Below are 15,978 nucleotides of genomic sequence, written 5' to 3' on the forward strand. Positions count from 1 at the left end.
CATGCATTGGGGTCAGGTAAGTGTGCGGTTGGTTTTATGTTAGGGTTAGGGGCAGTTTAAGTGAGTTAGGGTTAGGGCGCAGGTTAGGCATGTATGCAATAGTGACAAATATTGGGGTTAGGGGTGGTTTAAGTGAGTTAGGGTTAGGGCGCGGGTCAGGTGAGTGTGCGATAGTGATGGACCTTAGGGTTAGGGTTAGGGTCAGGGTCAGTTGGTAGATATTAGTGTCTTTATAGTGACATATTAGCATTATTTGTGTTTTCAGGATTTTGAGTTTCAGGATTTTGGGCTTTCAGGATTTTGAGTTTTCAGGATTCTGAATTTTCAGGCTTTTGGTTTCAGGATTTTGATTTTCAGGCTTATGATGTTTCAGGCTTCTGAATGGGAACCGAAATTACATGGTGACTTTAAAAATAAACCACCATTCAGATGTGGATGTTGCTTAATTCATAGATTCATAGATTCATAGATTCATATAATTTTATCTGTAATACTCCAACTGTCTGGAAGGTACATTGCTGAGAATAATTATTGGCAGACAAACTATACTGTGCAAGTGTTTGACCACCTGATTTGTGCTACTGTCACATTTTTTTTACACGGCAACAAAGTCTAGAAACAGTACAAATGTGCATAAACAGTGGAAAATGCAAATAATTCTGTGTCTGTAGCTTGGTAAAGAGAGTGCTAATACAGCTCCTCTGAGATCATACTTTAAGACTAACAGTATTTATGATGTAACACCGTGGAATGTCAAAGTCTTTGTGTATAATGCCTTGTCCATAGTGTAATACATGGTATGGCTGCTGTATTTCCTATCTAGTTTGTGGGACAGTGAGACCTTTATGATGCCACATTTGGAATCTGGTCCCCTTACAACTTGGCAAAAGATGTTGTGGGTATACATCTCACTAACTGCCATTTACTGTTCCCCAGAGATTTTTCTGATGTTTCTCCACTTTGCAGCTGTCAACACTTATCAGGGATCACCTAAAGCCAGGCCACATTTACGCCTATTGCACTGCAGTAGGTGTGGTTGTGAATGTAAACTACTCATTTCTGAGATGTCCTACAAATGGCTGGGCAAGGGGAATAAAGTTCATTCTTATTATTCCACTCCTCTACAGTGTGATCAAGGTAAAATTTGTCTAACATCTATAAAACAAACAAAAATAAAGATGCCTTAAAACATAACTTCAAATAATGTTTCCACATGAAATCATTGTCTGTGTGATTTCTAAGTGTGCACTGAAAATAATACACTTCTTTTGGGAGATTTTTTTTCCTATCTTTGAATTGGTACAACTGTGGATTTGGTATGTTTGTGAGGTGTGAGGCTTGCCTCCCAAAAAATGCTTATTTTTTTTTACCCTTCTGTGTTTTTGGTATCGTTTTTCAGTGTTTTGGGTTGTTGGCACTGTAAAAGTCACAATTTATAATAGAAACCTTATTGTTCTCTGGCATGCTGTGAATCTTCTGGAATTTTCCCAACTCTTCTCATACAAAATGAAAAAAAAAGAAAAGAAAAGCTCACATAAAGTAGACAGCACAATAGAAAAATCTGACTCTTCAAATTACAAATAGGAAGAGATGAACACAAATGTAGGAAATTACATCACCAAAACATAAGGATTTCCCACCCAACATGAAACAGCAGAAGTCAACCTGAAAAAGCAACCTGTGGAAAGAAAACAAAGTATACATTTCACATTCACAACAGTAATATATGTAAATGAAGTATACCTACCTATCTCTTCCCCAGTCATTAGACTTACCCCAAAACTGCATCACACAAGTGGAAAAAAATGTAGATTCATTCCTAGAATATAGTGGTAATTTGGAAAATGCTAATATGTTATCATGCTGGAAAATATATAAAAAAATCCACTGAAAATAATAAAAATATAATAAAATAATACCATTAGCAAATGGATGAATGAAATACGGGGAGGAGTATAGCTTTAGAGAAAGGGATATGTTGCATGACAAATGATAAAGCCAGTGTTCAAGAAATCTGTTTCCTAACCCTATAGTGTAAGATATTATATATAGCTAATGTCAGACCCCCACATATAAAGACCACAAGTTCTTTGTCGGTTTTTCCTTTTCTGAAGTATTTAGACTCGTATATTTATAAGTATGTTTTTGTTTATATACATCTATAAGGGTCATGAGCAGGACCCTAGGAGTGAATTTACAGTTCCCCATCCATTCATCCAAATTATTTTTGAAGAGAGTGACATGTGGGCTTTGTTTTACAAAGATTGGAAGTTTATTCCACAGACAAGGTAGCCTTTGGGATATGAATCTGCCTCTCCAGCAATTAGAGTGACAAACAAGATTCAGATTCATGTAATGCATGACCATTGGATAATCTTTCTTGTAAATATATAACATTTTCATCAGGGCTGGATCAGAGAATGCCTTGTAGGTTAGGCATAAGTACCCTGTCAATAAATCATATTAGACGGAGTAAAAGGATAGGGCCTTTAGTTGGTCTGCATAACACCTGTTTTATGTTTTGTATTTTATTAGTGAGAAACCTCTGGGGCCACTCCAACTGGTGTAAGTGCCTGGTTAGGTACATACAAAAGGGAACATTTCACTCGATTATCGGCCTGATGAGGGCTGAGTACATTGGCACTATGACTTCCTTTGATCTTGATGCCATGCCTTTACTTAAGTTAAGCCATACAGAAGGATTTCCTCACTACCGTATCTACCTGGTGGTCAAAGTTTAGGATACTGTCTATCAGTGATCCTACATCCCTCACCACTGGGTCTACTTTTAAGGGTGTGCTATCAATATTATAATTGGAAAGGATATCTGATTTACCGAAGGGTATGATTGCGTACATTTTATCATTTAGTCTCAGAACATGTTTTTGGCATTGGTTGTTTGTCATTTTTAGGCCTGTTTGTAGGATGTCAACATAATTTGGGGATTCAGTGACTGCTCCCAGCTTACAGTCATCAGCAAACTTGGTGAGCCAGAGGCCTCCGATATTGGCCTTTACTTCAGAGAAGTATATACCAAACAAGAGGATGTCCCAACACTGAGTCCTGTGGGACACCACTAGCAACAGGTTTCTCAATGGAAGTGGATTCACCTATCCAGACATGTGTCCTATCAGTGAGCCAGTTGGCTATCCATCTGATGATGTAGGGGTTTATGCCTAACTCAGTAAGTTTATCTATGATCCCCGATAGGCAGATTGTGTTGAAAGTTTTAGCCAGATCTAGATAAGTGATGTCTACTATTTTACCCTCATGCATGGCCCTGGTGATTTTTTCAAAGAAGTCCACCAAATTAAGCAGGCAAGACCTCCCTTTGATAAAGTCAAATTGGGTCTGGTCCAGTTTTTGGAAAGTTTCTATGTCATTATTGATCAAGTGCATGATAAATCTCACCATGGTCTTGCAGATAAGTCTAGTCAGGCTTATGGGTCTGTAGTCCCCTATGTCAGTTAATGGGCCCCCCCTTGTCCAGATGGATAACAGTTGCAGTGCTCCATTACTCTGGGACAAAGCCTGTCTGGAGGCTGTGGTTATAGCATGTTTCCAGTGACCCCATTAGATTCTATTTTAAGCTATTTAGGAAGCATCCTGAAACTCATGAAGGCTGTGTTTTTTCTTTACTGAGCACAGTAAAGACCTGTTCCCTTATAATGACCGGTAGGAGGATGGCTGCAGGTATTTCTTTGAATGTGGTAGGAGGTAATGGGGGTAATAGTTTGAACTGAACCTGTAGGCCAGCAGATTCAGTACAGATTCAGGCTGGGTGTAAGTGTTACCATTCATGATTAACCTGACACATTGCTGCCATTTCCCCTGAGGTTATGAACATAATTAAAAATATCCTTAAGGCTATGTTTCACTGGGAGGTTATCTTTGCCTCATAATTTGCTTTGGCAGATTTAACAAGCTCTCTAATTTGTTTGTTTAGACTGGTGAATGTCTTTTTGCACTGCTTTGTCTGTTCCTTCTAGGCTTTAGAAAGGATATTTTCCTTTTGTTAATTTGCCCATTTATGCTAGGGGTCCACCAAGGTAGTTTATTTTTGCTAGTAATCATGGGTTTGTCTCAGACAGGTACTGCTTTCTCTGTGCAGCTATGAATGTGGTTGTGCATTGCTTTTGTGGACATCTCAGAGTGGCCTCAGTGTCATCCTGCTTTGGAGAGGCTTGGAAATTTAATAAGCTGTCACTTAGTTTGAGGTAACTGGCCTAAGCAAAGTTCTTAACAGGTGTGGAGTTTGATGGGATGCTACGTTAATTTTAATACCAAAGAAGATAATTTTGTGGTCAGATCTTACCAGGGAGGAGTTAATGCATGGGAGGGAGCAGCAGCCCCTCATGTTCGTAAGTATCTGGTCTAGGATATTTGTACCTCTAGTTGGGGAGCTAACTTGTTGCTCCAGGGTGTTTGCATTGATGAAGTCCAAAAAATTATGAGCAAGTGAATTATGGGTCGTATATGTCTCCCAGTATATGGAGGGGGGGGGGGGGTAGTTGAAGTCACCAACAAATATGGTGTTAAGCTGAATATTAAGAGATTCAAGTAGGTTTAGGTAGAAGCTATGGTTTTCCAAGCTCATGTTAGAGAATCTGTAGCTAACAAGGTTATGATAGGAGGTTGCACCTATGGTTACCTGGGCATGGAGCAGCTCAAGCAAGCCATGTTGTTGGATCAGTCTAGCAGTGTATTTGTCCTTTATGAACACTGAGATACCTCCTCCCTTTATTTTATCCTGAGCAGAGGGGGATCAATATGTATGAAAGGCATTGCAGCCTTTGATAGCTAGAGTACTTTCTATGGTTCTGAACCATACTTCTGTGACTGCAGATATGTCTATGTTTTCCAGGGTGAGGAGTGCTTTTTTATTTAAAAAGTGCAGTTTATTTTATTTAAACTCCTACCATTGAACAAAAGTACCTTTAGGTAGTTGTGATTAAGTTTTGTTATGTTGGAGGGTTTAACAAGCTGACACAGCCTAAAAAAGGCACTATGAGGATAGATAAAGTTTTTGCTAGTATCCAGAAGCCAAATGGTGACAAGTGCAAATCATCTCTGGCAAAGCATTGTGGTTTGTCGATCATGTCTTCTCAGACTGACAGATATTGTATCCCCCTGTGACACCAGAAACTAAGCCAATTGTTAAAGTCAATAATTTTTTGATAGTAGTGTGGCATCATCACTGGTGAAGGTAGGATGCTACTCAAGGCTGGATTCATACCCGAATGGGACACATATTCAGAGAGTTCAATCATTTCTCTCTTCACATAGTCCAGCAAAGTACATCTTAGGTCATTTACACCCACATGGAGTATGACCATGTCATACTGGTACTTGTGGTTCACAGACCTAAGTGCATGCACAATCTGGTGGATCCTGGCTCCAGACAGACAGCTCGCTGTGATCTTTTCTTTGTTTAACCTGGTAAGAGGGACATCAGTATGTCTTACAATGAAATCCCCAGTAACTAGAATATTTGGCTGTGTGGTGTGTTGCTTTATGGGTTTTGAAGCGTCGCTGCTATGAGTTTCAGAGTTAAGTGTTGTGTGAGCTGCTGTCTTTTTTGAGTGTGTGCAGGGCCACTGAGAGATGCTTTTAGGATGTCTTAGAGGTTTGGGCAGATTAAAATTGAGTACCTCTGCATATGCGGGTCTAGTTGTTTGTTCCTTAGTTTTGGTAGTAAGTGTTTTGGGTGTAATACTGACAATCTGGTTTGCATTTTGCATGTGTGTATGTTAGAGTTTTGCCTCTAATGATATTGTATATCTAAATCTCTCACAGATACTGTGTATGTCTGCTCTAAAATGAAATGGCTGTCAGTGAACATGAGGCAATTACTACACTGCATCAGGATGCCCATATCCAGCAGGTGAGAAAGAAAGATGACAGGGAAGCACCTATCCATTATATCAGATCCTTAGTAGATGGGAAGGAGTAGGAGAGAGTCACTTTAAAGTTGTAAGTGAGAGTGTTTAGTAGTATACTATCAGATGATTGCACTGGTGCTGTCCTCTGCACAAAGGGACAGTGTTTCAAGCAGCTGTGAACAGTGAGAGACTATGGAAAGTGTTTCCTATAGAGGATTTTAAACTGGAGTGATTTGCTTATATACAAGGCATGGGTAACCATGTTTCTGTGATGCACAGATGCAAAGCTTTTATACCAGCATGATGAAAGACTTTTACACAGCTAAGCCCTCAGGCCACTCAGATAAACACACAATAAGTCTTCCACTAGCAGTTCCCAACTCTGATGGGTTGAATCAGCCCTCTTCTCCCACCAGAGTGCAAAGAAGCCCTCTTAATGTAAAATGAACTGGGTTTGAACTCAAGTGCAAATAACAGATGTTTTACAACAAAAGGCATAAATCCTGCATTAGCAGGAATCCTTGGAAATAAGTTCACAAGCCCTTAGAAATGTTCACAAATACAGAAGAAAAGTGTACAAATGTAAGAGAACTTTTACAAACACAGAAAAACTTTGACAAACTTAGAAATATTTTGGCAAACTTAGGAGAACTTAGGCAAACTCAGAACAACTTTTGCAGTATCAGAGGACATTATGAAATATCAGAAAACTGTTTAAAAAACCTAAGAGCAGTAAAGTTAGAAACAGATGGCATTTCTTTAACAAGTGCATGCTGAAAAACAGTGATAAATTCAATAAAATCAATAAATGTGGCACAAAAGTGTTAAATAGCACTGAGATCGTCAGAGCAAGTACAACAAATATACTTATATCAGCTTTCTAGGTCCAAATGGTTTTAGAAGTACGCCAGGTCTTGTAGTCACAGTTGTCCAAGCCAGGACAGGCAGGCTTTGAATAAATGAGCAGTGTCTCACGAAAATGCAAGGCTTTTTTTCTGACAGGATGAAAGACTTTTACACAGTTAAGCCCTCAGGACAATCAGATAAAACACACAACAAGCCTTCCATCAGCATTTCTATGATTTCATTATGTTACAGTGCTGGGACAACAATGTGTAGTATGTGTAGCAGTACTGACAGATAGCTAAACAATTTACTATGCTAATCCATACAGCGGAAAACATATGGCTAATTCTAAAAAAACAGTGATGGGTTTGTTTCTGTCAATAACCATAAATCTTTACTCTCTAAGTCAATAAATACCTAAAGATTTGTTGTTCAGTGATTGATGTATATTTTTGTAGGGAGTTCCTGTTGAATACTTTCCCATAACATCCTTTATTTACAGAGGGACACAAAAACATTGCTCATGTCATGATAACAAAATATTAAATTTTATTATGTAGATAGCATTTTACAGATATACAATATGTACTTTAACTCACAGTATATAGACATTCAAGATGGTAAGAACATAACTTTATCACTTCAAATTGGAAAAATAAGACACTAAATATTCATCTTACTTTCCTTTCTGTTGATATTCTACTTTTTTACTTAATCATTTGTTGAGACCTACAGAGAGTTATTTACACACAGTTCATGTAAGAAAGAATAGAATTTGAATATGATTATCCATGTTACATCCTGATATACTTCTTTAAAGAAATACATCAAAGTATCTGGTCTGTAACCTCATTTTCTTTTAGCAGAGTTAATAGATCCATCTCCAGCAGTTTTGTCTGCCCTCAATCAGAATGGATCCAGATTAATGGAAAAATGCTCAACATGTTCAAACTTAGCTAGACTTGCAGTTTCTTCAGGTACTGTGACTTCATATCTTATTTTCATTAATTTGTTAACTAGTGCTAGTAATCCCAGTGCAGCTAACAAGTTACAAGGAAAACTGCTATCTCTTCATCTGGAGGTGCCCCTTTTCTCCACTGCTGTGTGACAGTGGAGTTAGGTGGTATGGGGGTTACAAACCACCATGCAAAAATCTTTTGTTTCAGGCTCACTGTGTAGCTTTCAACTTTGCCTAATTCATGATATTGTGATTTGTAGCAATTTTATTCAGAGAGTCATCACTGACATGAACCCTGAGTGCAATACAAATGTATCCATAGAAGTATTACATACATAATTCAGATGGCTTAACCAAACATAATTAGTTAATGTTATTGCTTAGTTATATAAATATTCCTGTTTACTTTCCAGAATTCAACATCCTTAAAATTTTTACATGGGATACATTTTCATATCAGTCACATAATATGGTCAGGGTTTGCAAAAGAATTTCTGAGAGTCTGAAGTTTAGTTATCATGTCTGATACAGTACTTGTCAAGCAGTCGAGGAATTTGATCTAAAAAATGAAAGAAAAAAGTGTTGCTTTTGTTGTGTGGACAAAATATTGTGCGTTGTTTATCTTATGATAGAACTCTACATTTCTGCCACATTGTAAAGCTCAGGTGCACTAAAACAGTGCAGCAGACTGTCAAAAATGATTAAGCAAACTCCAATACATACCTAAACATACATCTGGCACATATTGCTAAACCAGAGGTAAAGTCACCAGACTGAGATGGCACGGTTGTAGGATTACAGAAAATAGTTACATCTGAGGGTTTGGAAAAATATCAATGTATTGCTTTTATGGATCTACATCATGATCTGTGAGCATGTTTTTATAAAAGTGATACAGATAGCCCACATGGTTGAAACTTATCTTTCGATTTGTAGTTAGAATCTGTTACTGTTCAAGTTTGAAAGGAAGTAAATATAATATGGACTAAAACCATGCCAGCAGTGTTGGTAATATGTTATGCTACTGAAGTCTTATTTTATCTGCAATTTTCTATACCATTGACCTGATCCCCCCTCACATTTACATAGTAATTCCCATTGATTTCCTTAATGAATAATAGGAAACTGATGAAGTATTACAGCTGTCTCACTCTGGCATGGAGTTAATTTGTGGTGCTTTGTTTACAATCCCCATATACCTAGATCCTAAAATATTGACATAAATAGGTGAAGGTTACCACTTACTTGTTCTTACTCTAGGAACCTGCTGGCAACAGCCTCTGAGTGATGCCTGCCTACTTAGTCTCCAGAAGGGGTTACTAAGCAATGCAAATCCTTACCTTCCCAAGTAAGAAAGGAAAGATTGCTATGAATCCTTTCTCTTTTGGACCACCCCATGGGACATAGACCACTAAATGAATAAACATAATCAACATCACAAGCAGAAGCTTTAACATGATGCCTTCCTTTCCAAATTCCACACGTTAAACACAGACTCATAACCTTGAAAAAAGGAGTGGGATTGGATATCACATTCTGAATACTCATTTCAGGAAGTTTCTCATAAAGTGGGGCATTGTCATTGTTTATTTCCATAACAAGGAGAAGTTTCATGATCACTGTTAGTTTTGTGGTATATAGACTTAACGCTAATGATCTAGCTACACTGTCTTACATACTGTCCACATGCTTCATCTTGGGAAATCACTTTGAATTTAGACCTCAGCAAAGCTACACTGTATCTACTGTGTTTGTGTCTTATTTATTGTCTATCCAGACGCTACACTGTCTCAAAAGGAAAAAATGTGAGAAATGAAGCACTACATCCCTCAGAAATAAAGAAATGTATTTCATTGCCTCACAATTGAAGAAACAACAGCCAGAACTGACTAAATAGATTAGCTTTCAACAGTTTTTGCATTTTGAAGTGAAAAAATGGATCTGTTGATGTCCCCAAAGACTGATTAAGCTAGAATACAACTTAACAGAAAACTGGAAGTTTCATCTCAATTTCATATTTGTATAACTCTGAGTGGACTATCTGAGAAGTCTGAAAATATATAGTATGCACCTTCAAGCTTGTCACTGGAGAAGAAGCCATGCCCATGTGTGTTTTAGTAGATAACAAACAGGTTAGTATCAATTACCACAGACTTCTGAATAGCTGCATTGCATATAGACACTGTCAGCTAATCACAATGGTTGTCTATGTATTGTTGTAGAAACATTAGGTATCTGGGCAAATATGAGTCACAACAGGCATAGGTTGGGTTTGTATTCTATATCTTGTATAAACACACTTAGCATGCATGTCAGAGGAACCCATTTCACTCTGCTGTTACTTCTGTTTTGTATTCTCAAAGTAAAACACTGTTGTGGAGACACCTTGGGCACAATGCCAGGGTGATATTAGCACCCATAATGGGGCCAATAATGATGATGATGAGACACAGATACCAGAGTCACAGTTTGATGACATAATGGCACAATCTGTTTCCATACTGGCTGCACATCCACCTGCAGGACAGGCTGAAGATGTGGTCTGTCCTTACAAAAACATTAGGCTGTACCGCAAGAATGCTTACCATCCCCAGAAGAAGAAGAGAGTTCCAATTGCCCCAGCCAATAGAGATGCTCTCTCTGCAGCTACAGAAACAGATTTTTGTACTACATCTGAATTGGGCAAACCCAGAATTTCATTCTTTTAGGGGTGAGTGATGTAGTCACATCATTCAGACAATATGCTACATCCCAGTTTGGGCCTGACCTCAGTACTGTGCTGTATGACATCTGTGAGGACATGGAGACCATGGACACTATAGTGATTAGTCTGATGAGGTTTGGGTTGGTACAACCTTTATAAACATTCAGCTCCATGTAGAGGCTTGCCAGTACCACCATCATCACATTCACAGGCAGTGTTTTCCAAGACTGATGGGAGGGAAAGTACCAGGAGTGGCTTCACGGGGGCTACTGCATGGTACACTGTCATCATCTGCATTTGTAGATGTACCATGTTTCATCACCCCTCATAGTGTGCACAAATCTTCCCCTCATTGGTAGGATACCTCATGAATGACTCTTCCAGGTCTCAGTCTCAGAGGTTGCACAGCATCCCTCTCAAGGAAGTTCCATGTCAAGTGTACCAACATATGCAATTCCTTGTGAATATGATTATTCTTACAGTAATTCAATATGAAGAAGCCATTCATTTTGATAAGCTAAATAATACATTTATAAATAGTACTGATAAATGTCTTTCAGAAACAGTACTAGATCTACATGATTACTAAAATTATTGATAGAAATGTCAGTGATAGCAGCTTGGAACTATGCTCACTCAGAACTTGTTTTGGAACTCACTACAGTGTTACTGTCATTGTTTTCAACTGGAAACATCTGCCACACTTCGTAAACTAATTTAACAAGCAAACTGAATAAAGTCAAGGCTGAGGGCAGCTCTACTGTATTCTCTATGCCAACAAATAATGAGATGCAAATTAGCTCAATAGTCAAACCTTCAATATGTGTCTACAGATCTTCTTCTAAAGCTCAAAATTTTAAAACTTTGAACTTCAAATGGCTGAGACCAGAAGATCGAAGTTCTGAAACTTCGAAAATGAAATAAAAATAAATAAATAAATAAAAACAAAAAAAGATTGTTTTACATTTTTGCAGGGGGCATGCCCCCATGCACCCTCCACACCCTCTGCTAAACACATTTACCAACCCTGAGATTGCATTACAGTGAGAAAAAACAGTAAATATCCTGTTCCACGCTGTACAGCGATCTCCATTCAAAATGTCTGAAGTTTCAAAACTTGCTTCTGAACAGGATCCATGCCTATATTTGGTTTTATTTGCACAGAGCTTCAGGTTAAATATTCCATGCATAATACTACTTTTGCAATATATATTCCCAGATATATTATTTTTTTGTGGTGTTCAACATACAGGATGCTCAGTAAATTATTATTGAAAATCCATTGTTCATTCCTCCCATAACCACTCTCAACCTTATAAAAATCATTACTGGATGCCCCAAAATTTCCTCTTTTTGTCTCCGTCTCTCCCATGTGCCTTTAAACATGTTGCAGTCATTAATAAATGTTGCACTTGTTAGAATTACCATCTTCTTTCTTAATCATCCCTTTATAGGTATAAGAGTATGGATATGGCCAGCATTTTCAAATAATTTTCTACTAAATGCAGTAAAGAAATGTATCATGAAATATCTTCTTACTTATAGATGAGAAGTCATTGGTAATTTCAGAAGTTGAGCCAATTTTTGAGTCATACTCTAAAAGACAAAATCATTACATCCTTATTAAAAGGCCGTGTCATTCAATGGAAAAAAAAAAACATATGCAATCTAAATTAGCAAGCTTGTGCAGCTGTCAAAGAAATTAGTGGCTAGCAAATAAACTTAATAATGTGACCTTTATTAACTAAATGTAATTCTAGTCAAATACCTGCTTTGATTTTAGTTAAAAAAGTATTCTATAGCAGTTGTATTTGTTTTCCTTGTTGTGAACTAAAACTAAATTTCTACACTGCCTTTAAGTATGTTCCATTGTTTCTCACCTGGCTTCTTCTGGTGAAGCAGGCCTCATCACTACAATGTTTCACCAGTCAGAATCTGTTCCTGTGGAACTTTTGACAGTCATTTATTCCAATGACATTCTGAAATAAAAAAATCTTCTTTCGAACAGTGTAATAAAGGAGGCACTGTAATCATTGCTGCAGAATGTATATGTTTGGCTATCCAAAAAGAATAGAAAGCTAATGCAGGATAGAGAAAAGCAGGGAAAGAATGGCAAAAATATAAAACACCTCAATATCCTGAAAACTTCAGAATGCGTCGCAATCATACTAAAAAGCAAATAAATGAAGACAAAAAAGTATACTGTAATAACGTTCATAATAATACTAAACATAAGCCTAAAAATGTTGGATAGCATTAAAGAAATCTTATATCCCGGCAAAAAATTCAACCCAAACCCCTCTCCCAATAACTCATCACTTGAAACTGTGATACAGTTCAATTCTTATTTTATAGATAGTATAGCATCTCTAACAAAGGATTCCTCAACATCTAATCCCAACCCTCTCCAGCAGTCACATATCACCACATCCACTTTCACAAAACTGCACCCATATTCTATATAAAAGTACTCTTAGACTTAAACCATGCTCTTCTTCAGCTGATGACCTTCCAAGTGAGTACCTGAAAATAGAAGCCAATAGCACTGCCTATCCTGACTCAATCCTTATAAATAGGTCAGTCCAGGAATCCCACATTCCCTCTCTCTGGAAAATGTCATGCATTATCCCTCTGCACAAAGGAGGAAATTCAACAGACATTAATTTATTGATTTTATTTATTTATTTATTTATTTAACATTTGTTTAACAAGAAATTCTGACTGGGACAGAGCCCATTTTCAGTGGCTCCACATGCATGTCTTTACAATGTGGGAGAAAACTATAGCACCCAGAGGAAACCCATGCAAACACAGGAAGGACATGCAGACTCTGCACAGAAGGCACCCCAGCTGAGAATCAACTAGAGAATCTCTTGCTGTGAGGCAACAATGCTAACTGATGCACCACTTTGCCGCCTGAACTTCTGCACCACTGCACTGCCTGATAACTTTAGATCTTACCTCCCTCACAAAAATACTTTAAAATGTATTCAGAATTGCTAGACTATCTCTTGCAGGAAGAACTCCTATCCCTTACACAACATGGCTTCTGTTCTTCCCATACTACCAGCACTGCCCTAAAAACTTACACAGATACTGTCAATAAGCTAAAGATAAGAGCAAACTAGTCTTCCTTATTTGTAGACTTGTCTAAAGCCTTCAACACAGTAAACTTCTACTTCAAATGTATTCACTAGGTTTCTCCCAGCCCACCCTTCTATGGTTCAGAAGCTAACTGTCTAACAGGTATCCATCAGTAAAATGGCACTCCACACTTTCTCCTTACCTCCCAGTCACTACCGGCATACCACAAAGCTCTATTCTTGGTCCCCTCCTCTTTAACATTTTCAAGAACACCCTCTATACATTCCCCAGTAAGCCACCCTAATACAATACACAGATGAATCCACTTTCAATTCATAGGATGATAGAATCATAGAGGTTACTAGGTTAATGGCTCTGGGGCCCTTACAAGCCTAGCCAAGATTTTATTCCCCCAAAAAAAACCTCAGTCAGCACCTGTCGCCCCTGTCAATGAGGGACACAGGTTGAACCCCTGGGATAAATTTGTGGTTTCCCCATACACTCATCAAGGCTGCACTTGAAGAAGGTCAGCAAGGTCCTCTGTTTGACATGTATGGGAAGTCTGTTTCAGAGATGAGGTAGCCTATGGGAAACAAACCTGTCTCTCCAGCAGGTTTTGTTGATGCCGCATATTAGATTCAGGCCCTTCAAGCAGGTAATGCATGAGGAGTTAGACTTATGGATATGGAGCATCTCTAGTAGGGCAGGGTCTGAGATTGCCTTGTAGGCGAGACACAGATCACCCCTAACCAATCTGTATGATACTGAATAGACTGATAGTGATTTGAGCCTGTCCACATAGGACAGCTGTTGGAGACCATGGATTCTCTTTGTGAGGTATTTCAGTGGCCTTTCCAGCTGGTGCAGATGTCTGGAGAGGTACATACCAAATGGGGCGTTATACTCAATTACTGGTATAATGAGGGAGGAGTATAGAGAGGTAATAACTTCCTTTTTTTTGGTTGCAATCCCTTTACTTATGAGATGAAGCAAGTAAAAGGCTTTTCTGACCACTGCCTCTACATGATGGTCGAATGTGAGGTTGTTATCAACCGGAGTTCCCAGGTCCCTCACCACAGGATGTGTGCTTAGGGGGTTGCCATTGATGTGGTAATCTGCAGGGGCTGTGTTTTTGCCAAATGGTATGATGATACTTTTTTTATGTTTGGCTTGAGGCCATGATTTTGGCACCAGTCATTAGTTGCTCTGAGACCCTCTTGCAGTATATTATCATTTGGGGAGTCAATGACAGCACCCAACTTAAAGACTTCCACAAACTTGGTCAGCCACAGGTCTTTTGTCTTTGTCTGAAGCTCTGAGAAGCAGATGCTTAACAGTAGGGGTCCCAGGATCAGATTCCTGGGGAACTCCAGTAGTGACAGGTCTGTTATCGGAGGTGGAGGTGCCTATTTTGACTTTGAGGGTCCTGTCGCTGAGCCAGTTGACCACCCACCTGATGAGATAGGGATTTATGCCAAGTTGTGTTAGCTTTTCAATGATAAACTTATAAACTGGATAGGCAAAAACAAACTGCTAAAAATAAATGAGAGAGAAACCTCACAGTCGCACAAAACAAAGTAGTACAAACGAGATAATTAAGCGCTTTTCATTTATTCCAATAAATAAACTTCTTCAGACCAAGTAAAACAAAACGTCACAGTTTAAATACTCTCTGGGCTGGTGCTTACAAAGACAATTAACAACTTAAAGTGAACATTTACTTACAAAGCACGCCCATCTGAGAAACACAACTAGACTAAAAACTTCTTTTAAGGCAGAAACTAAAAATACAAGTAATCAAACTAAAGATACAACTATTATTATCTATAATATAATAAGATAAAACGTTTGTTTTACTTGGTCTGAAGAAGTTTATTTATTGGAATAAACGAAAAGCACTTAATTATTTCATTTGTACTACTTTGTTTTGTGCGACTGTGAGCTTTTCAATGATGCCAGAGTGGGAGAGTGTGTCCAAGGCCTTGGCCAAGTCACGGTAAGCTGTATGCACTGGCTTTCCGTCATCCAGGCCTTGGTGATAGTCTCAAAGAAGTCAACCAGCTTCAACAGGCAAGATCTGCCCATGATGAATCCAAACTGGGTGGGGTCAAGTGCTTGGAGATTGCATATGTTCTTGTTTATGAGATCCATAATAATATGCTCCATGGCTTTACAGATCAGACTTATCAAGCTAATGGGGCTATAGTTTCCAGGGTCAGTAGTGGCACCACCTTTGTGCAAGGGGATGACAATGTCAGTTCTCCACTCTGCTGGAATGAGGCCTGTACTTTGGCTGTGGTTTAATAGGGTGCTCAATGGGAAAGCCAGATCTTGCTGGAGATGATGCAGAATACAGCCTGGGATACTATCAGGTCCCTTGGAAGCTGTGTTCTTTGCCTTGGATAGGGCCTTTAGCATTTGATCTATGGAGATGTGAGGTGCCTAACAAGTATCAAGGATGTCAAAAGGGCCTTTGGGGAGGCAGGGGGATGAAGTTTGTGCTG

Source organism: Protopterus annectens, chromosome 7.part0, assembly GCF_019279795.1.
Source record: "Protopterus annectens isolate FY-2018-M chromosome 7.part0, PAN1.0, whole genome shotgun sequence".
Classification (NCBI taxonomy): domain Eukaryota; kingdom Metazoa; phylum Chordata; order Ceratodontiformes; family Protopteridae; genus Protopterus; species Protopterus annectens.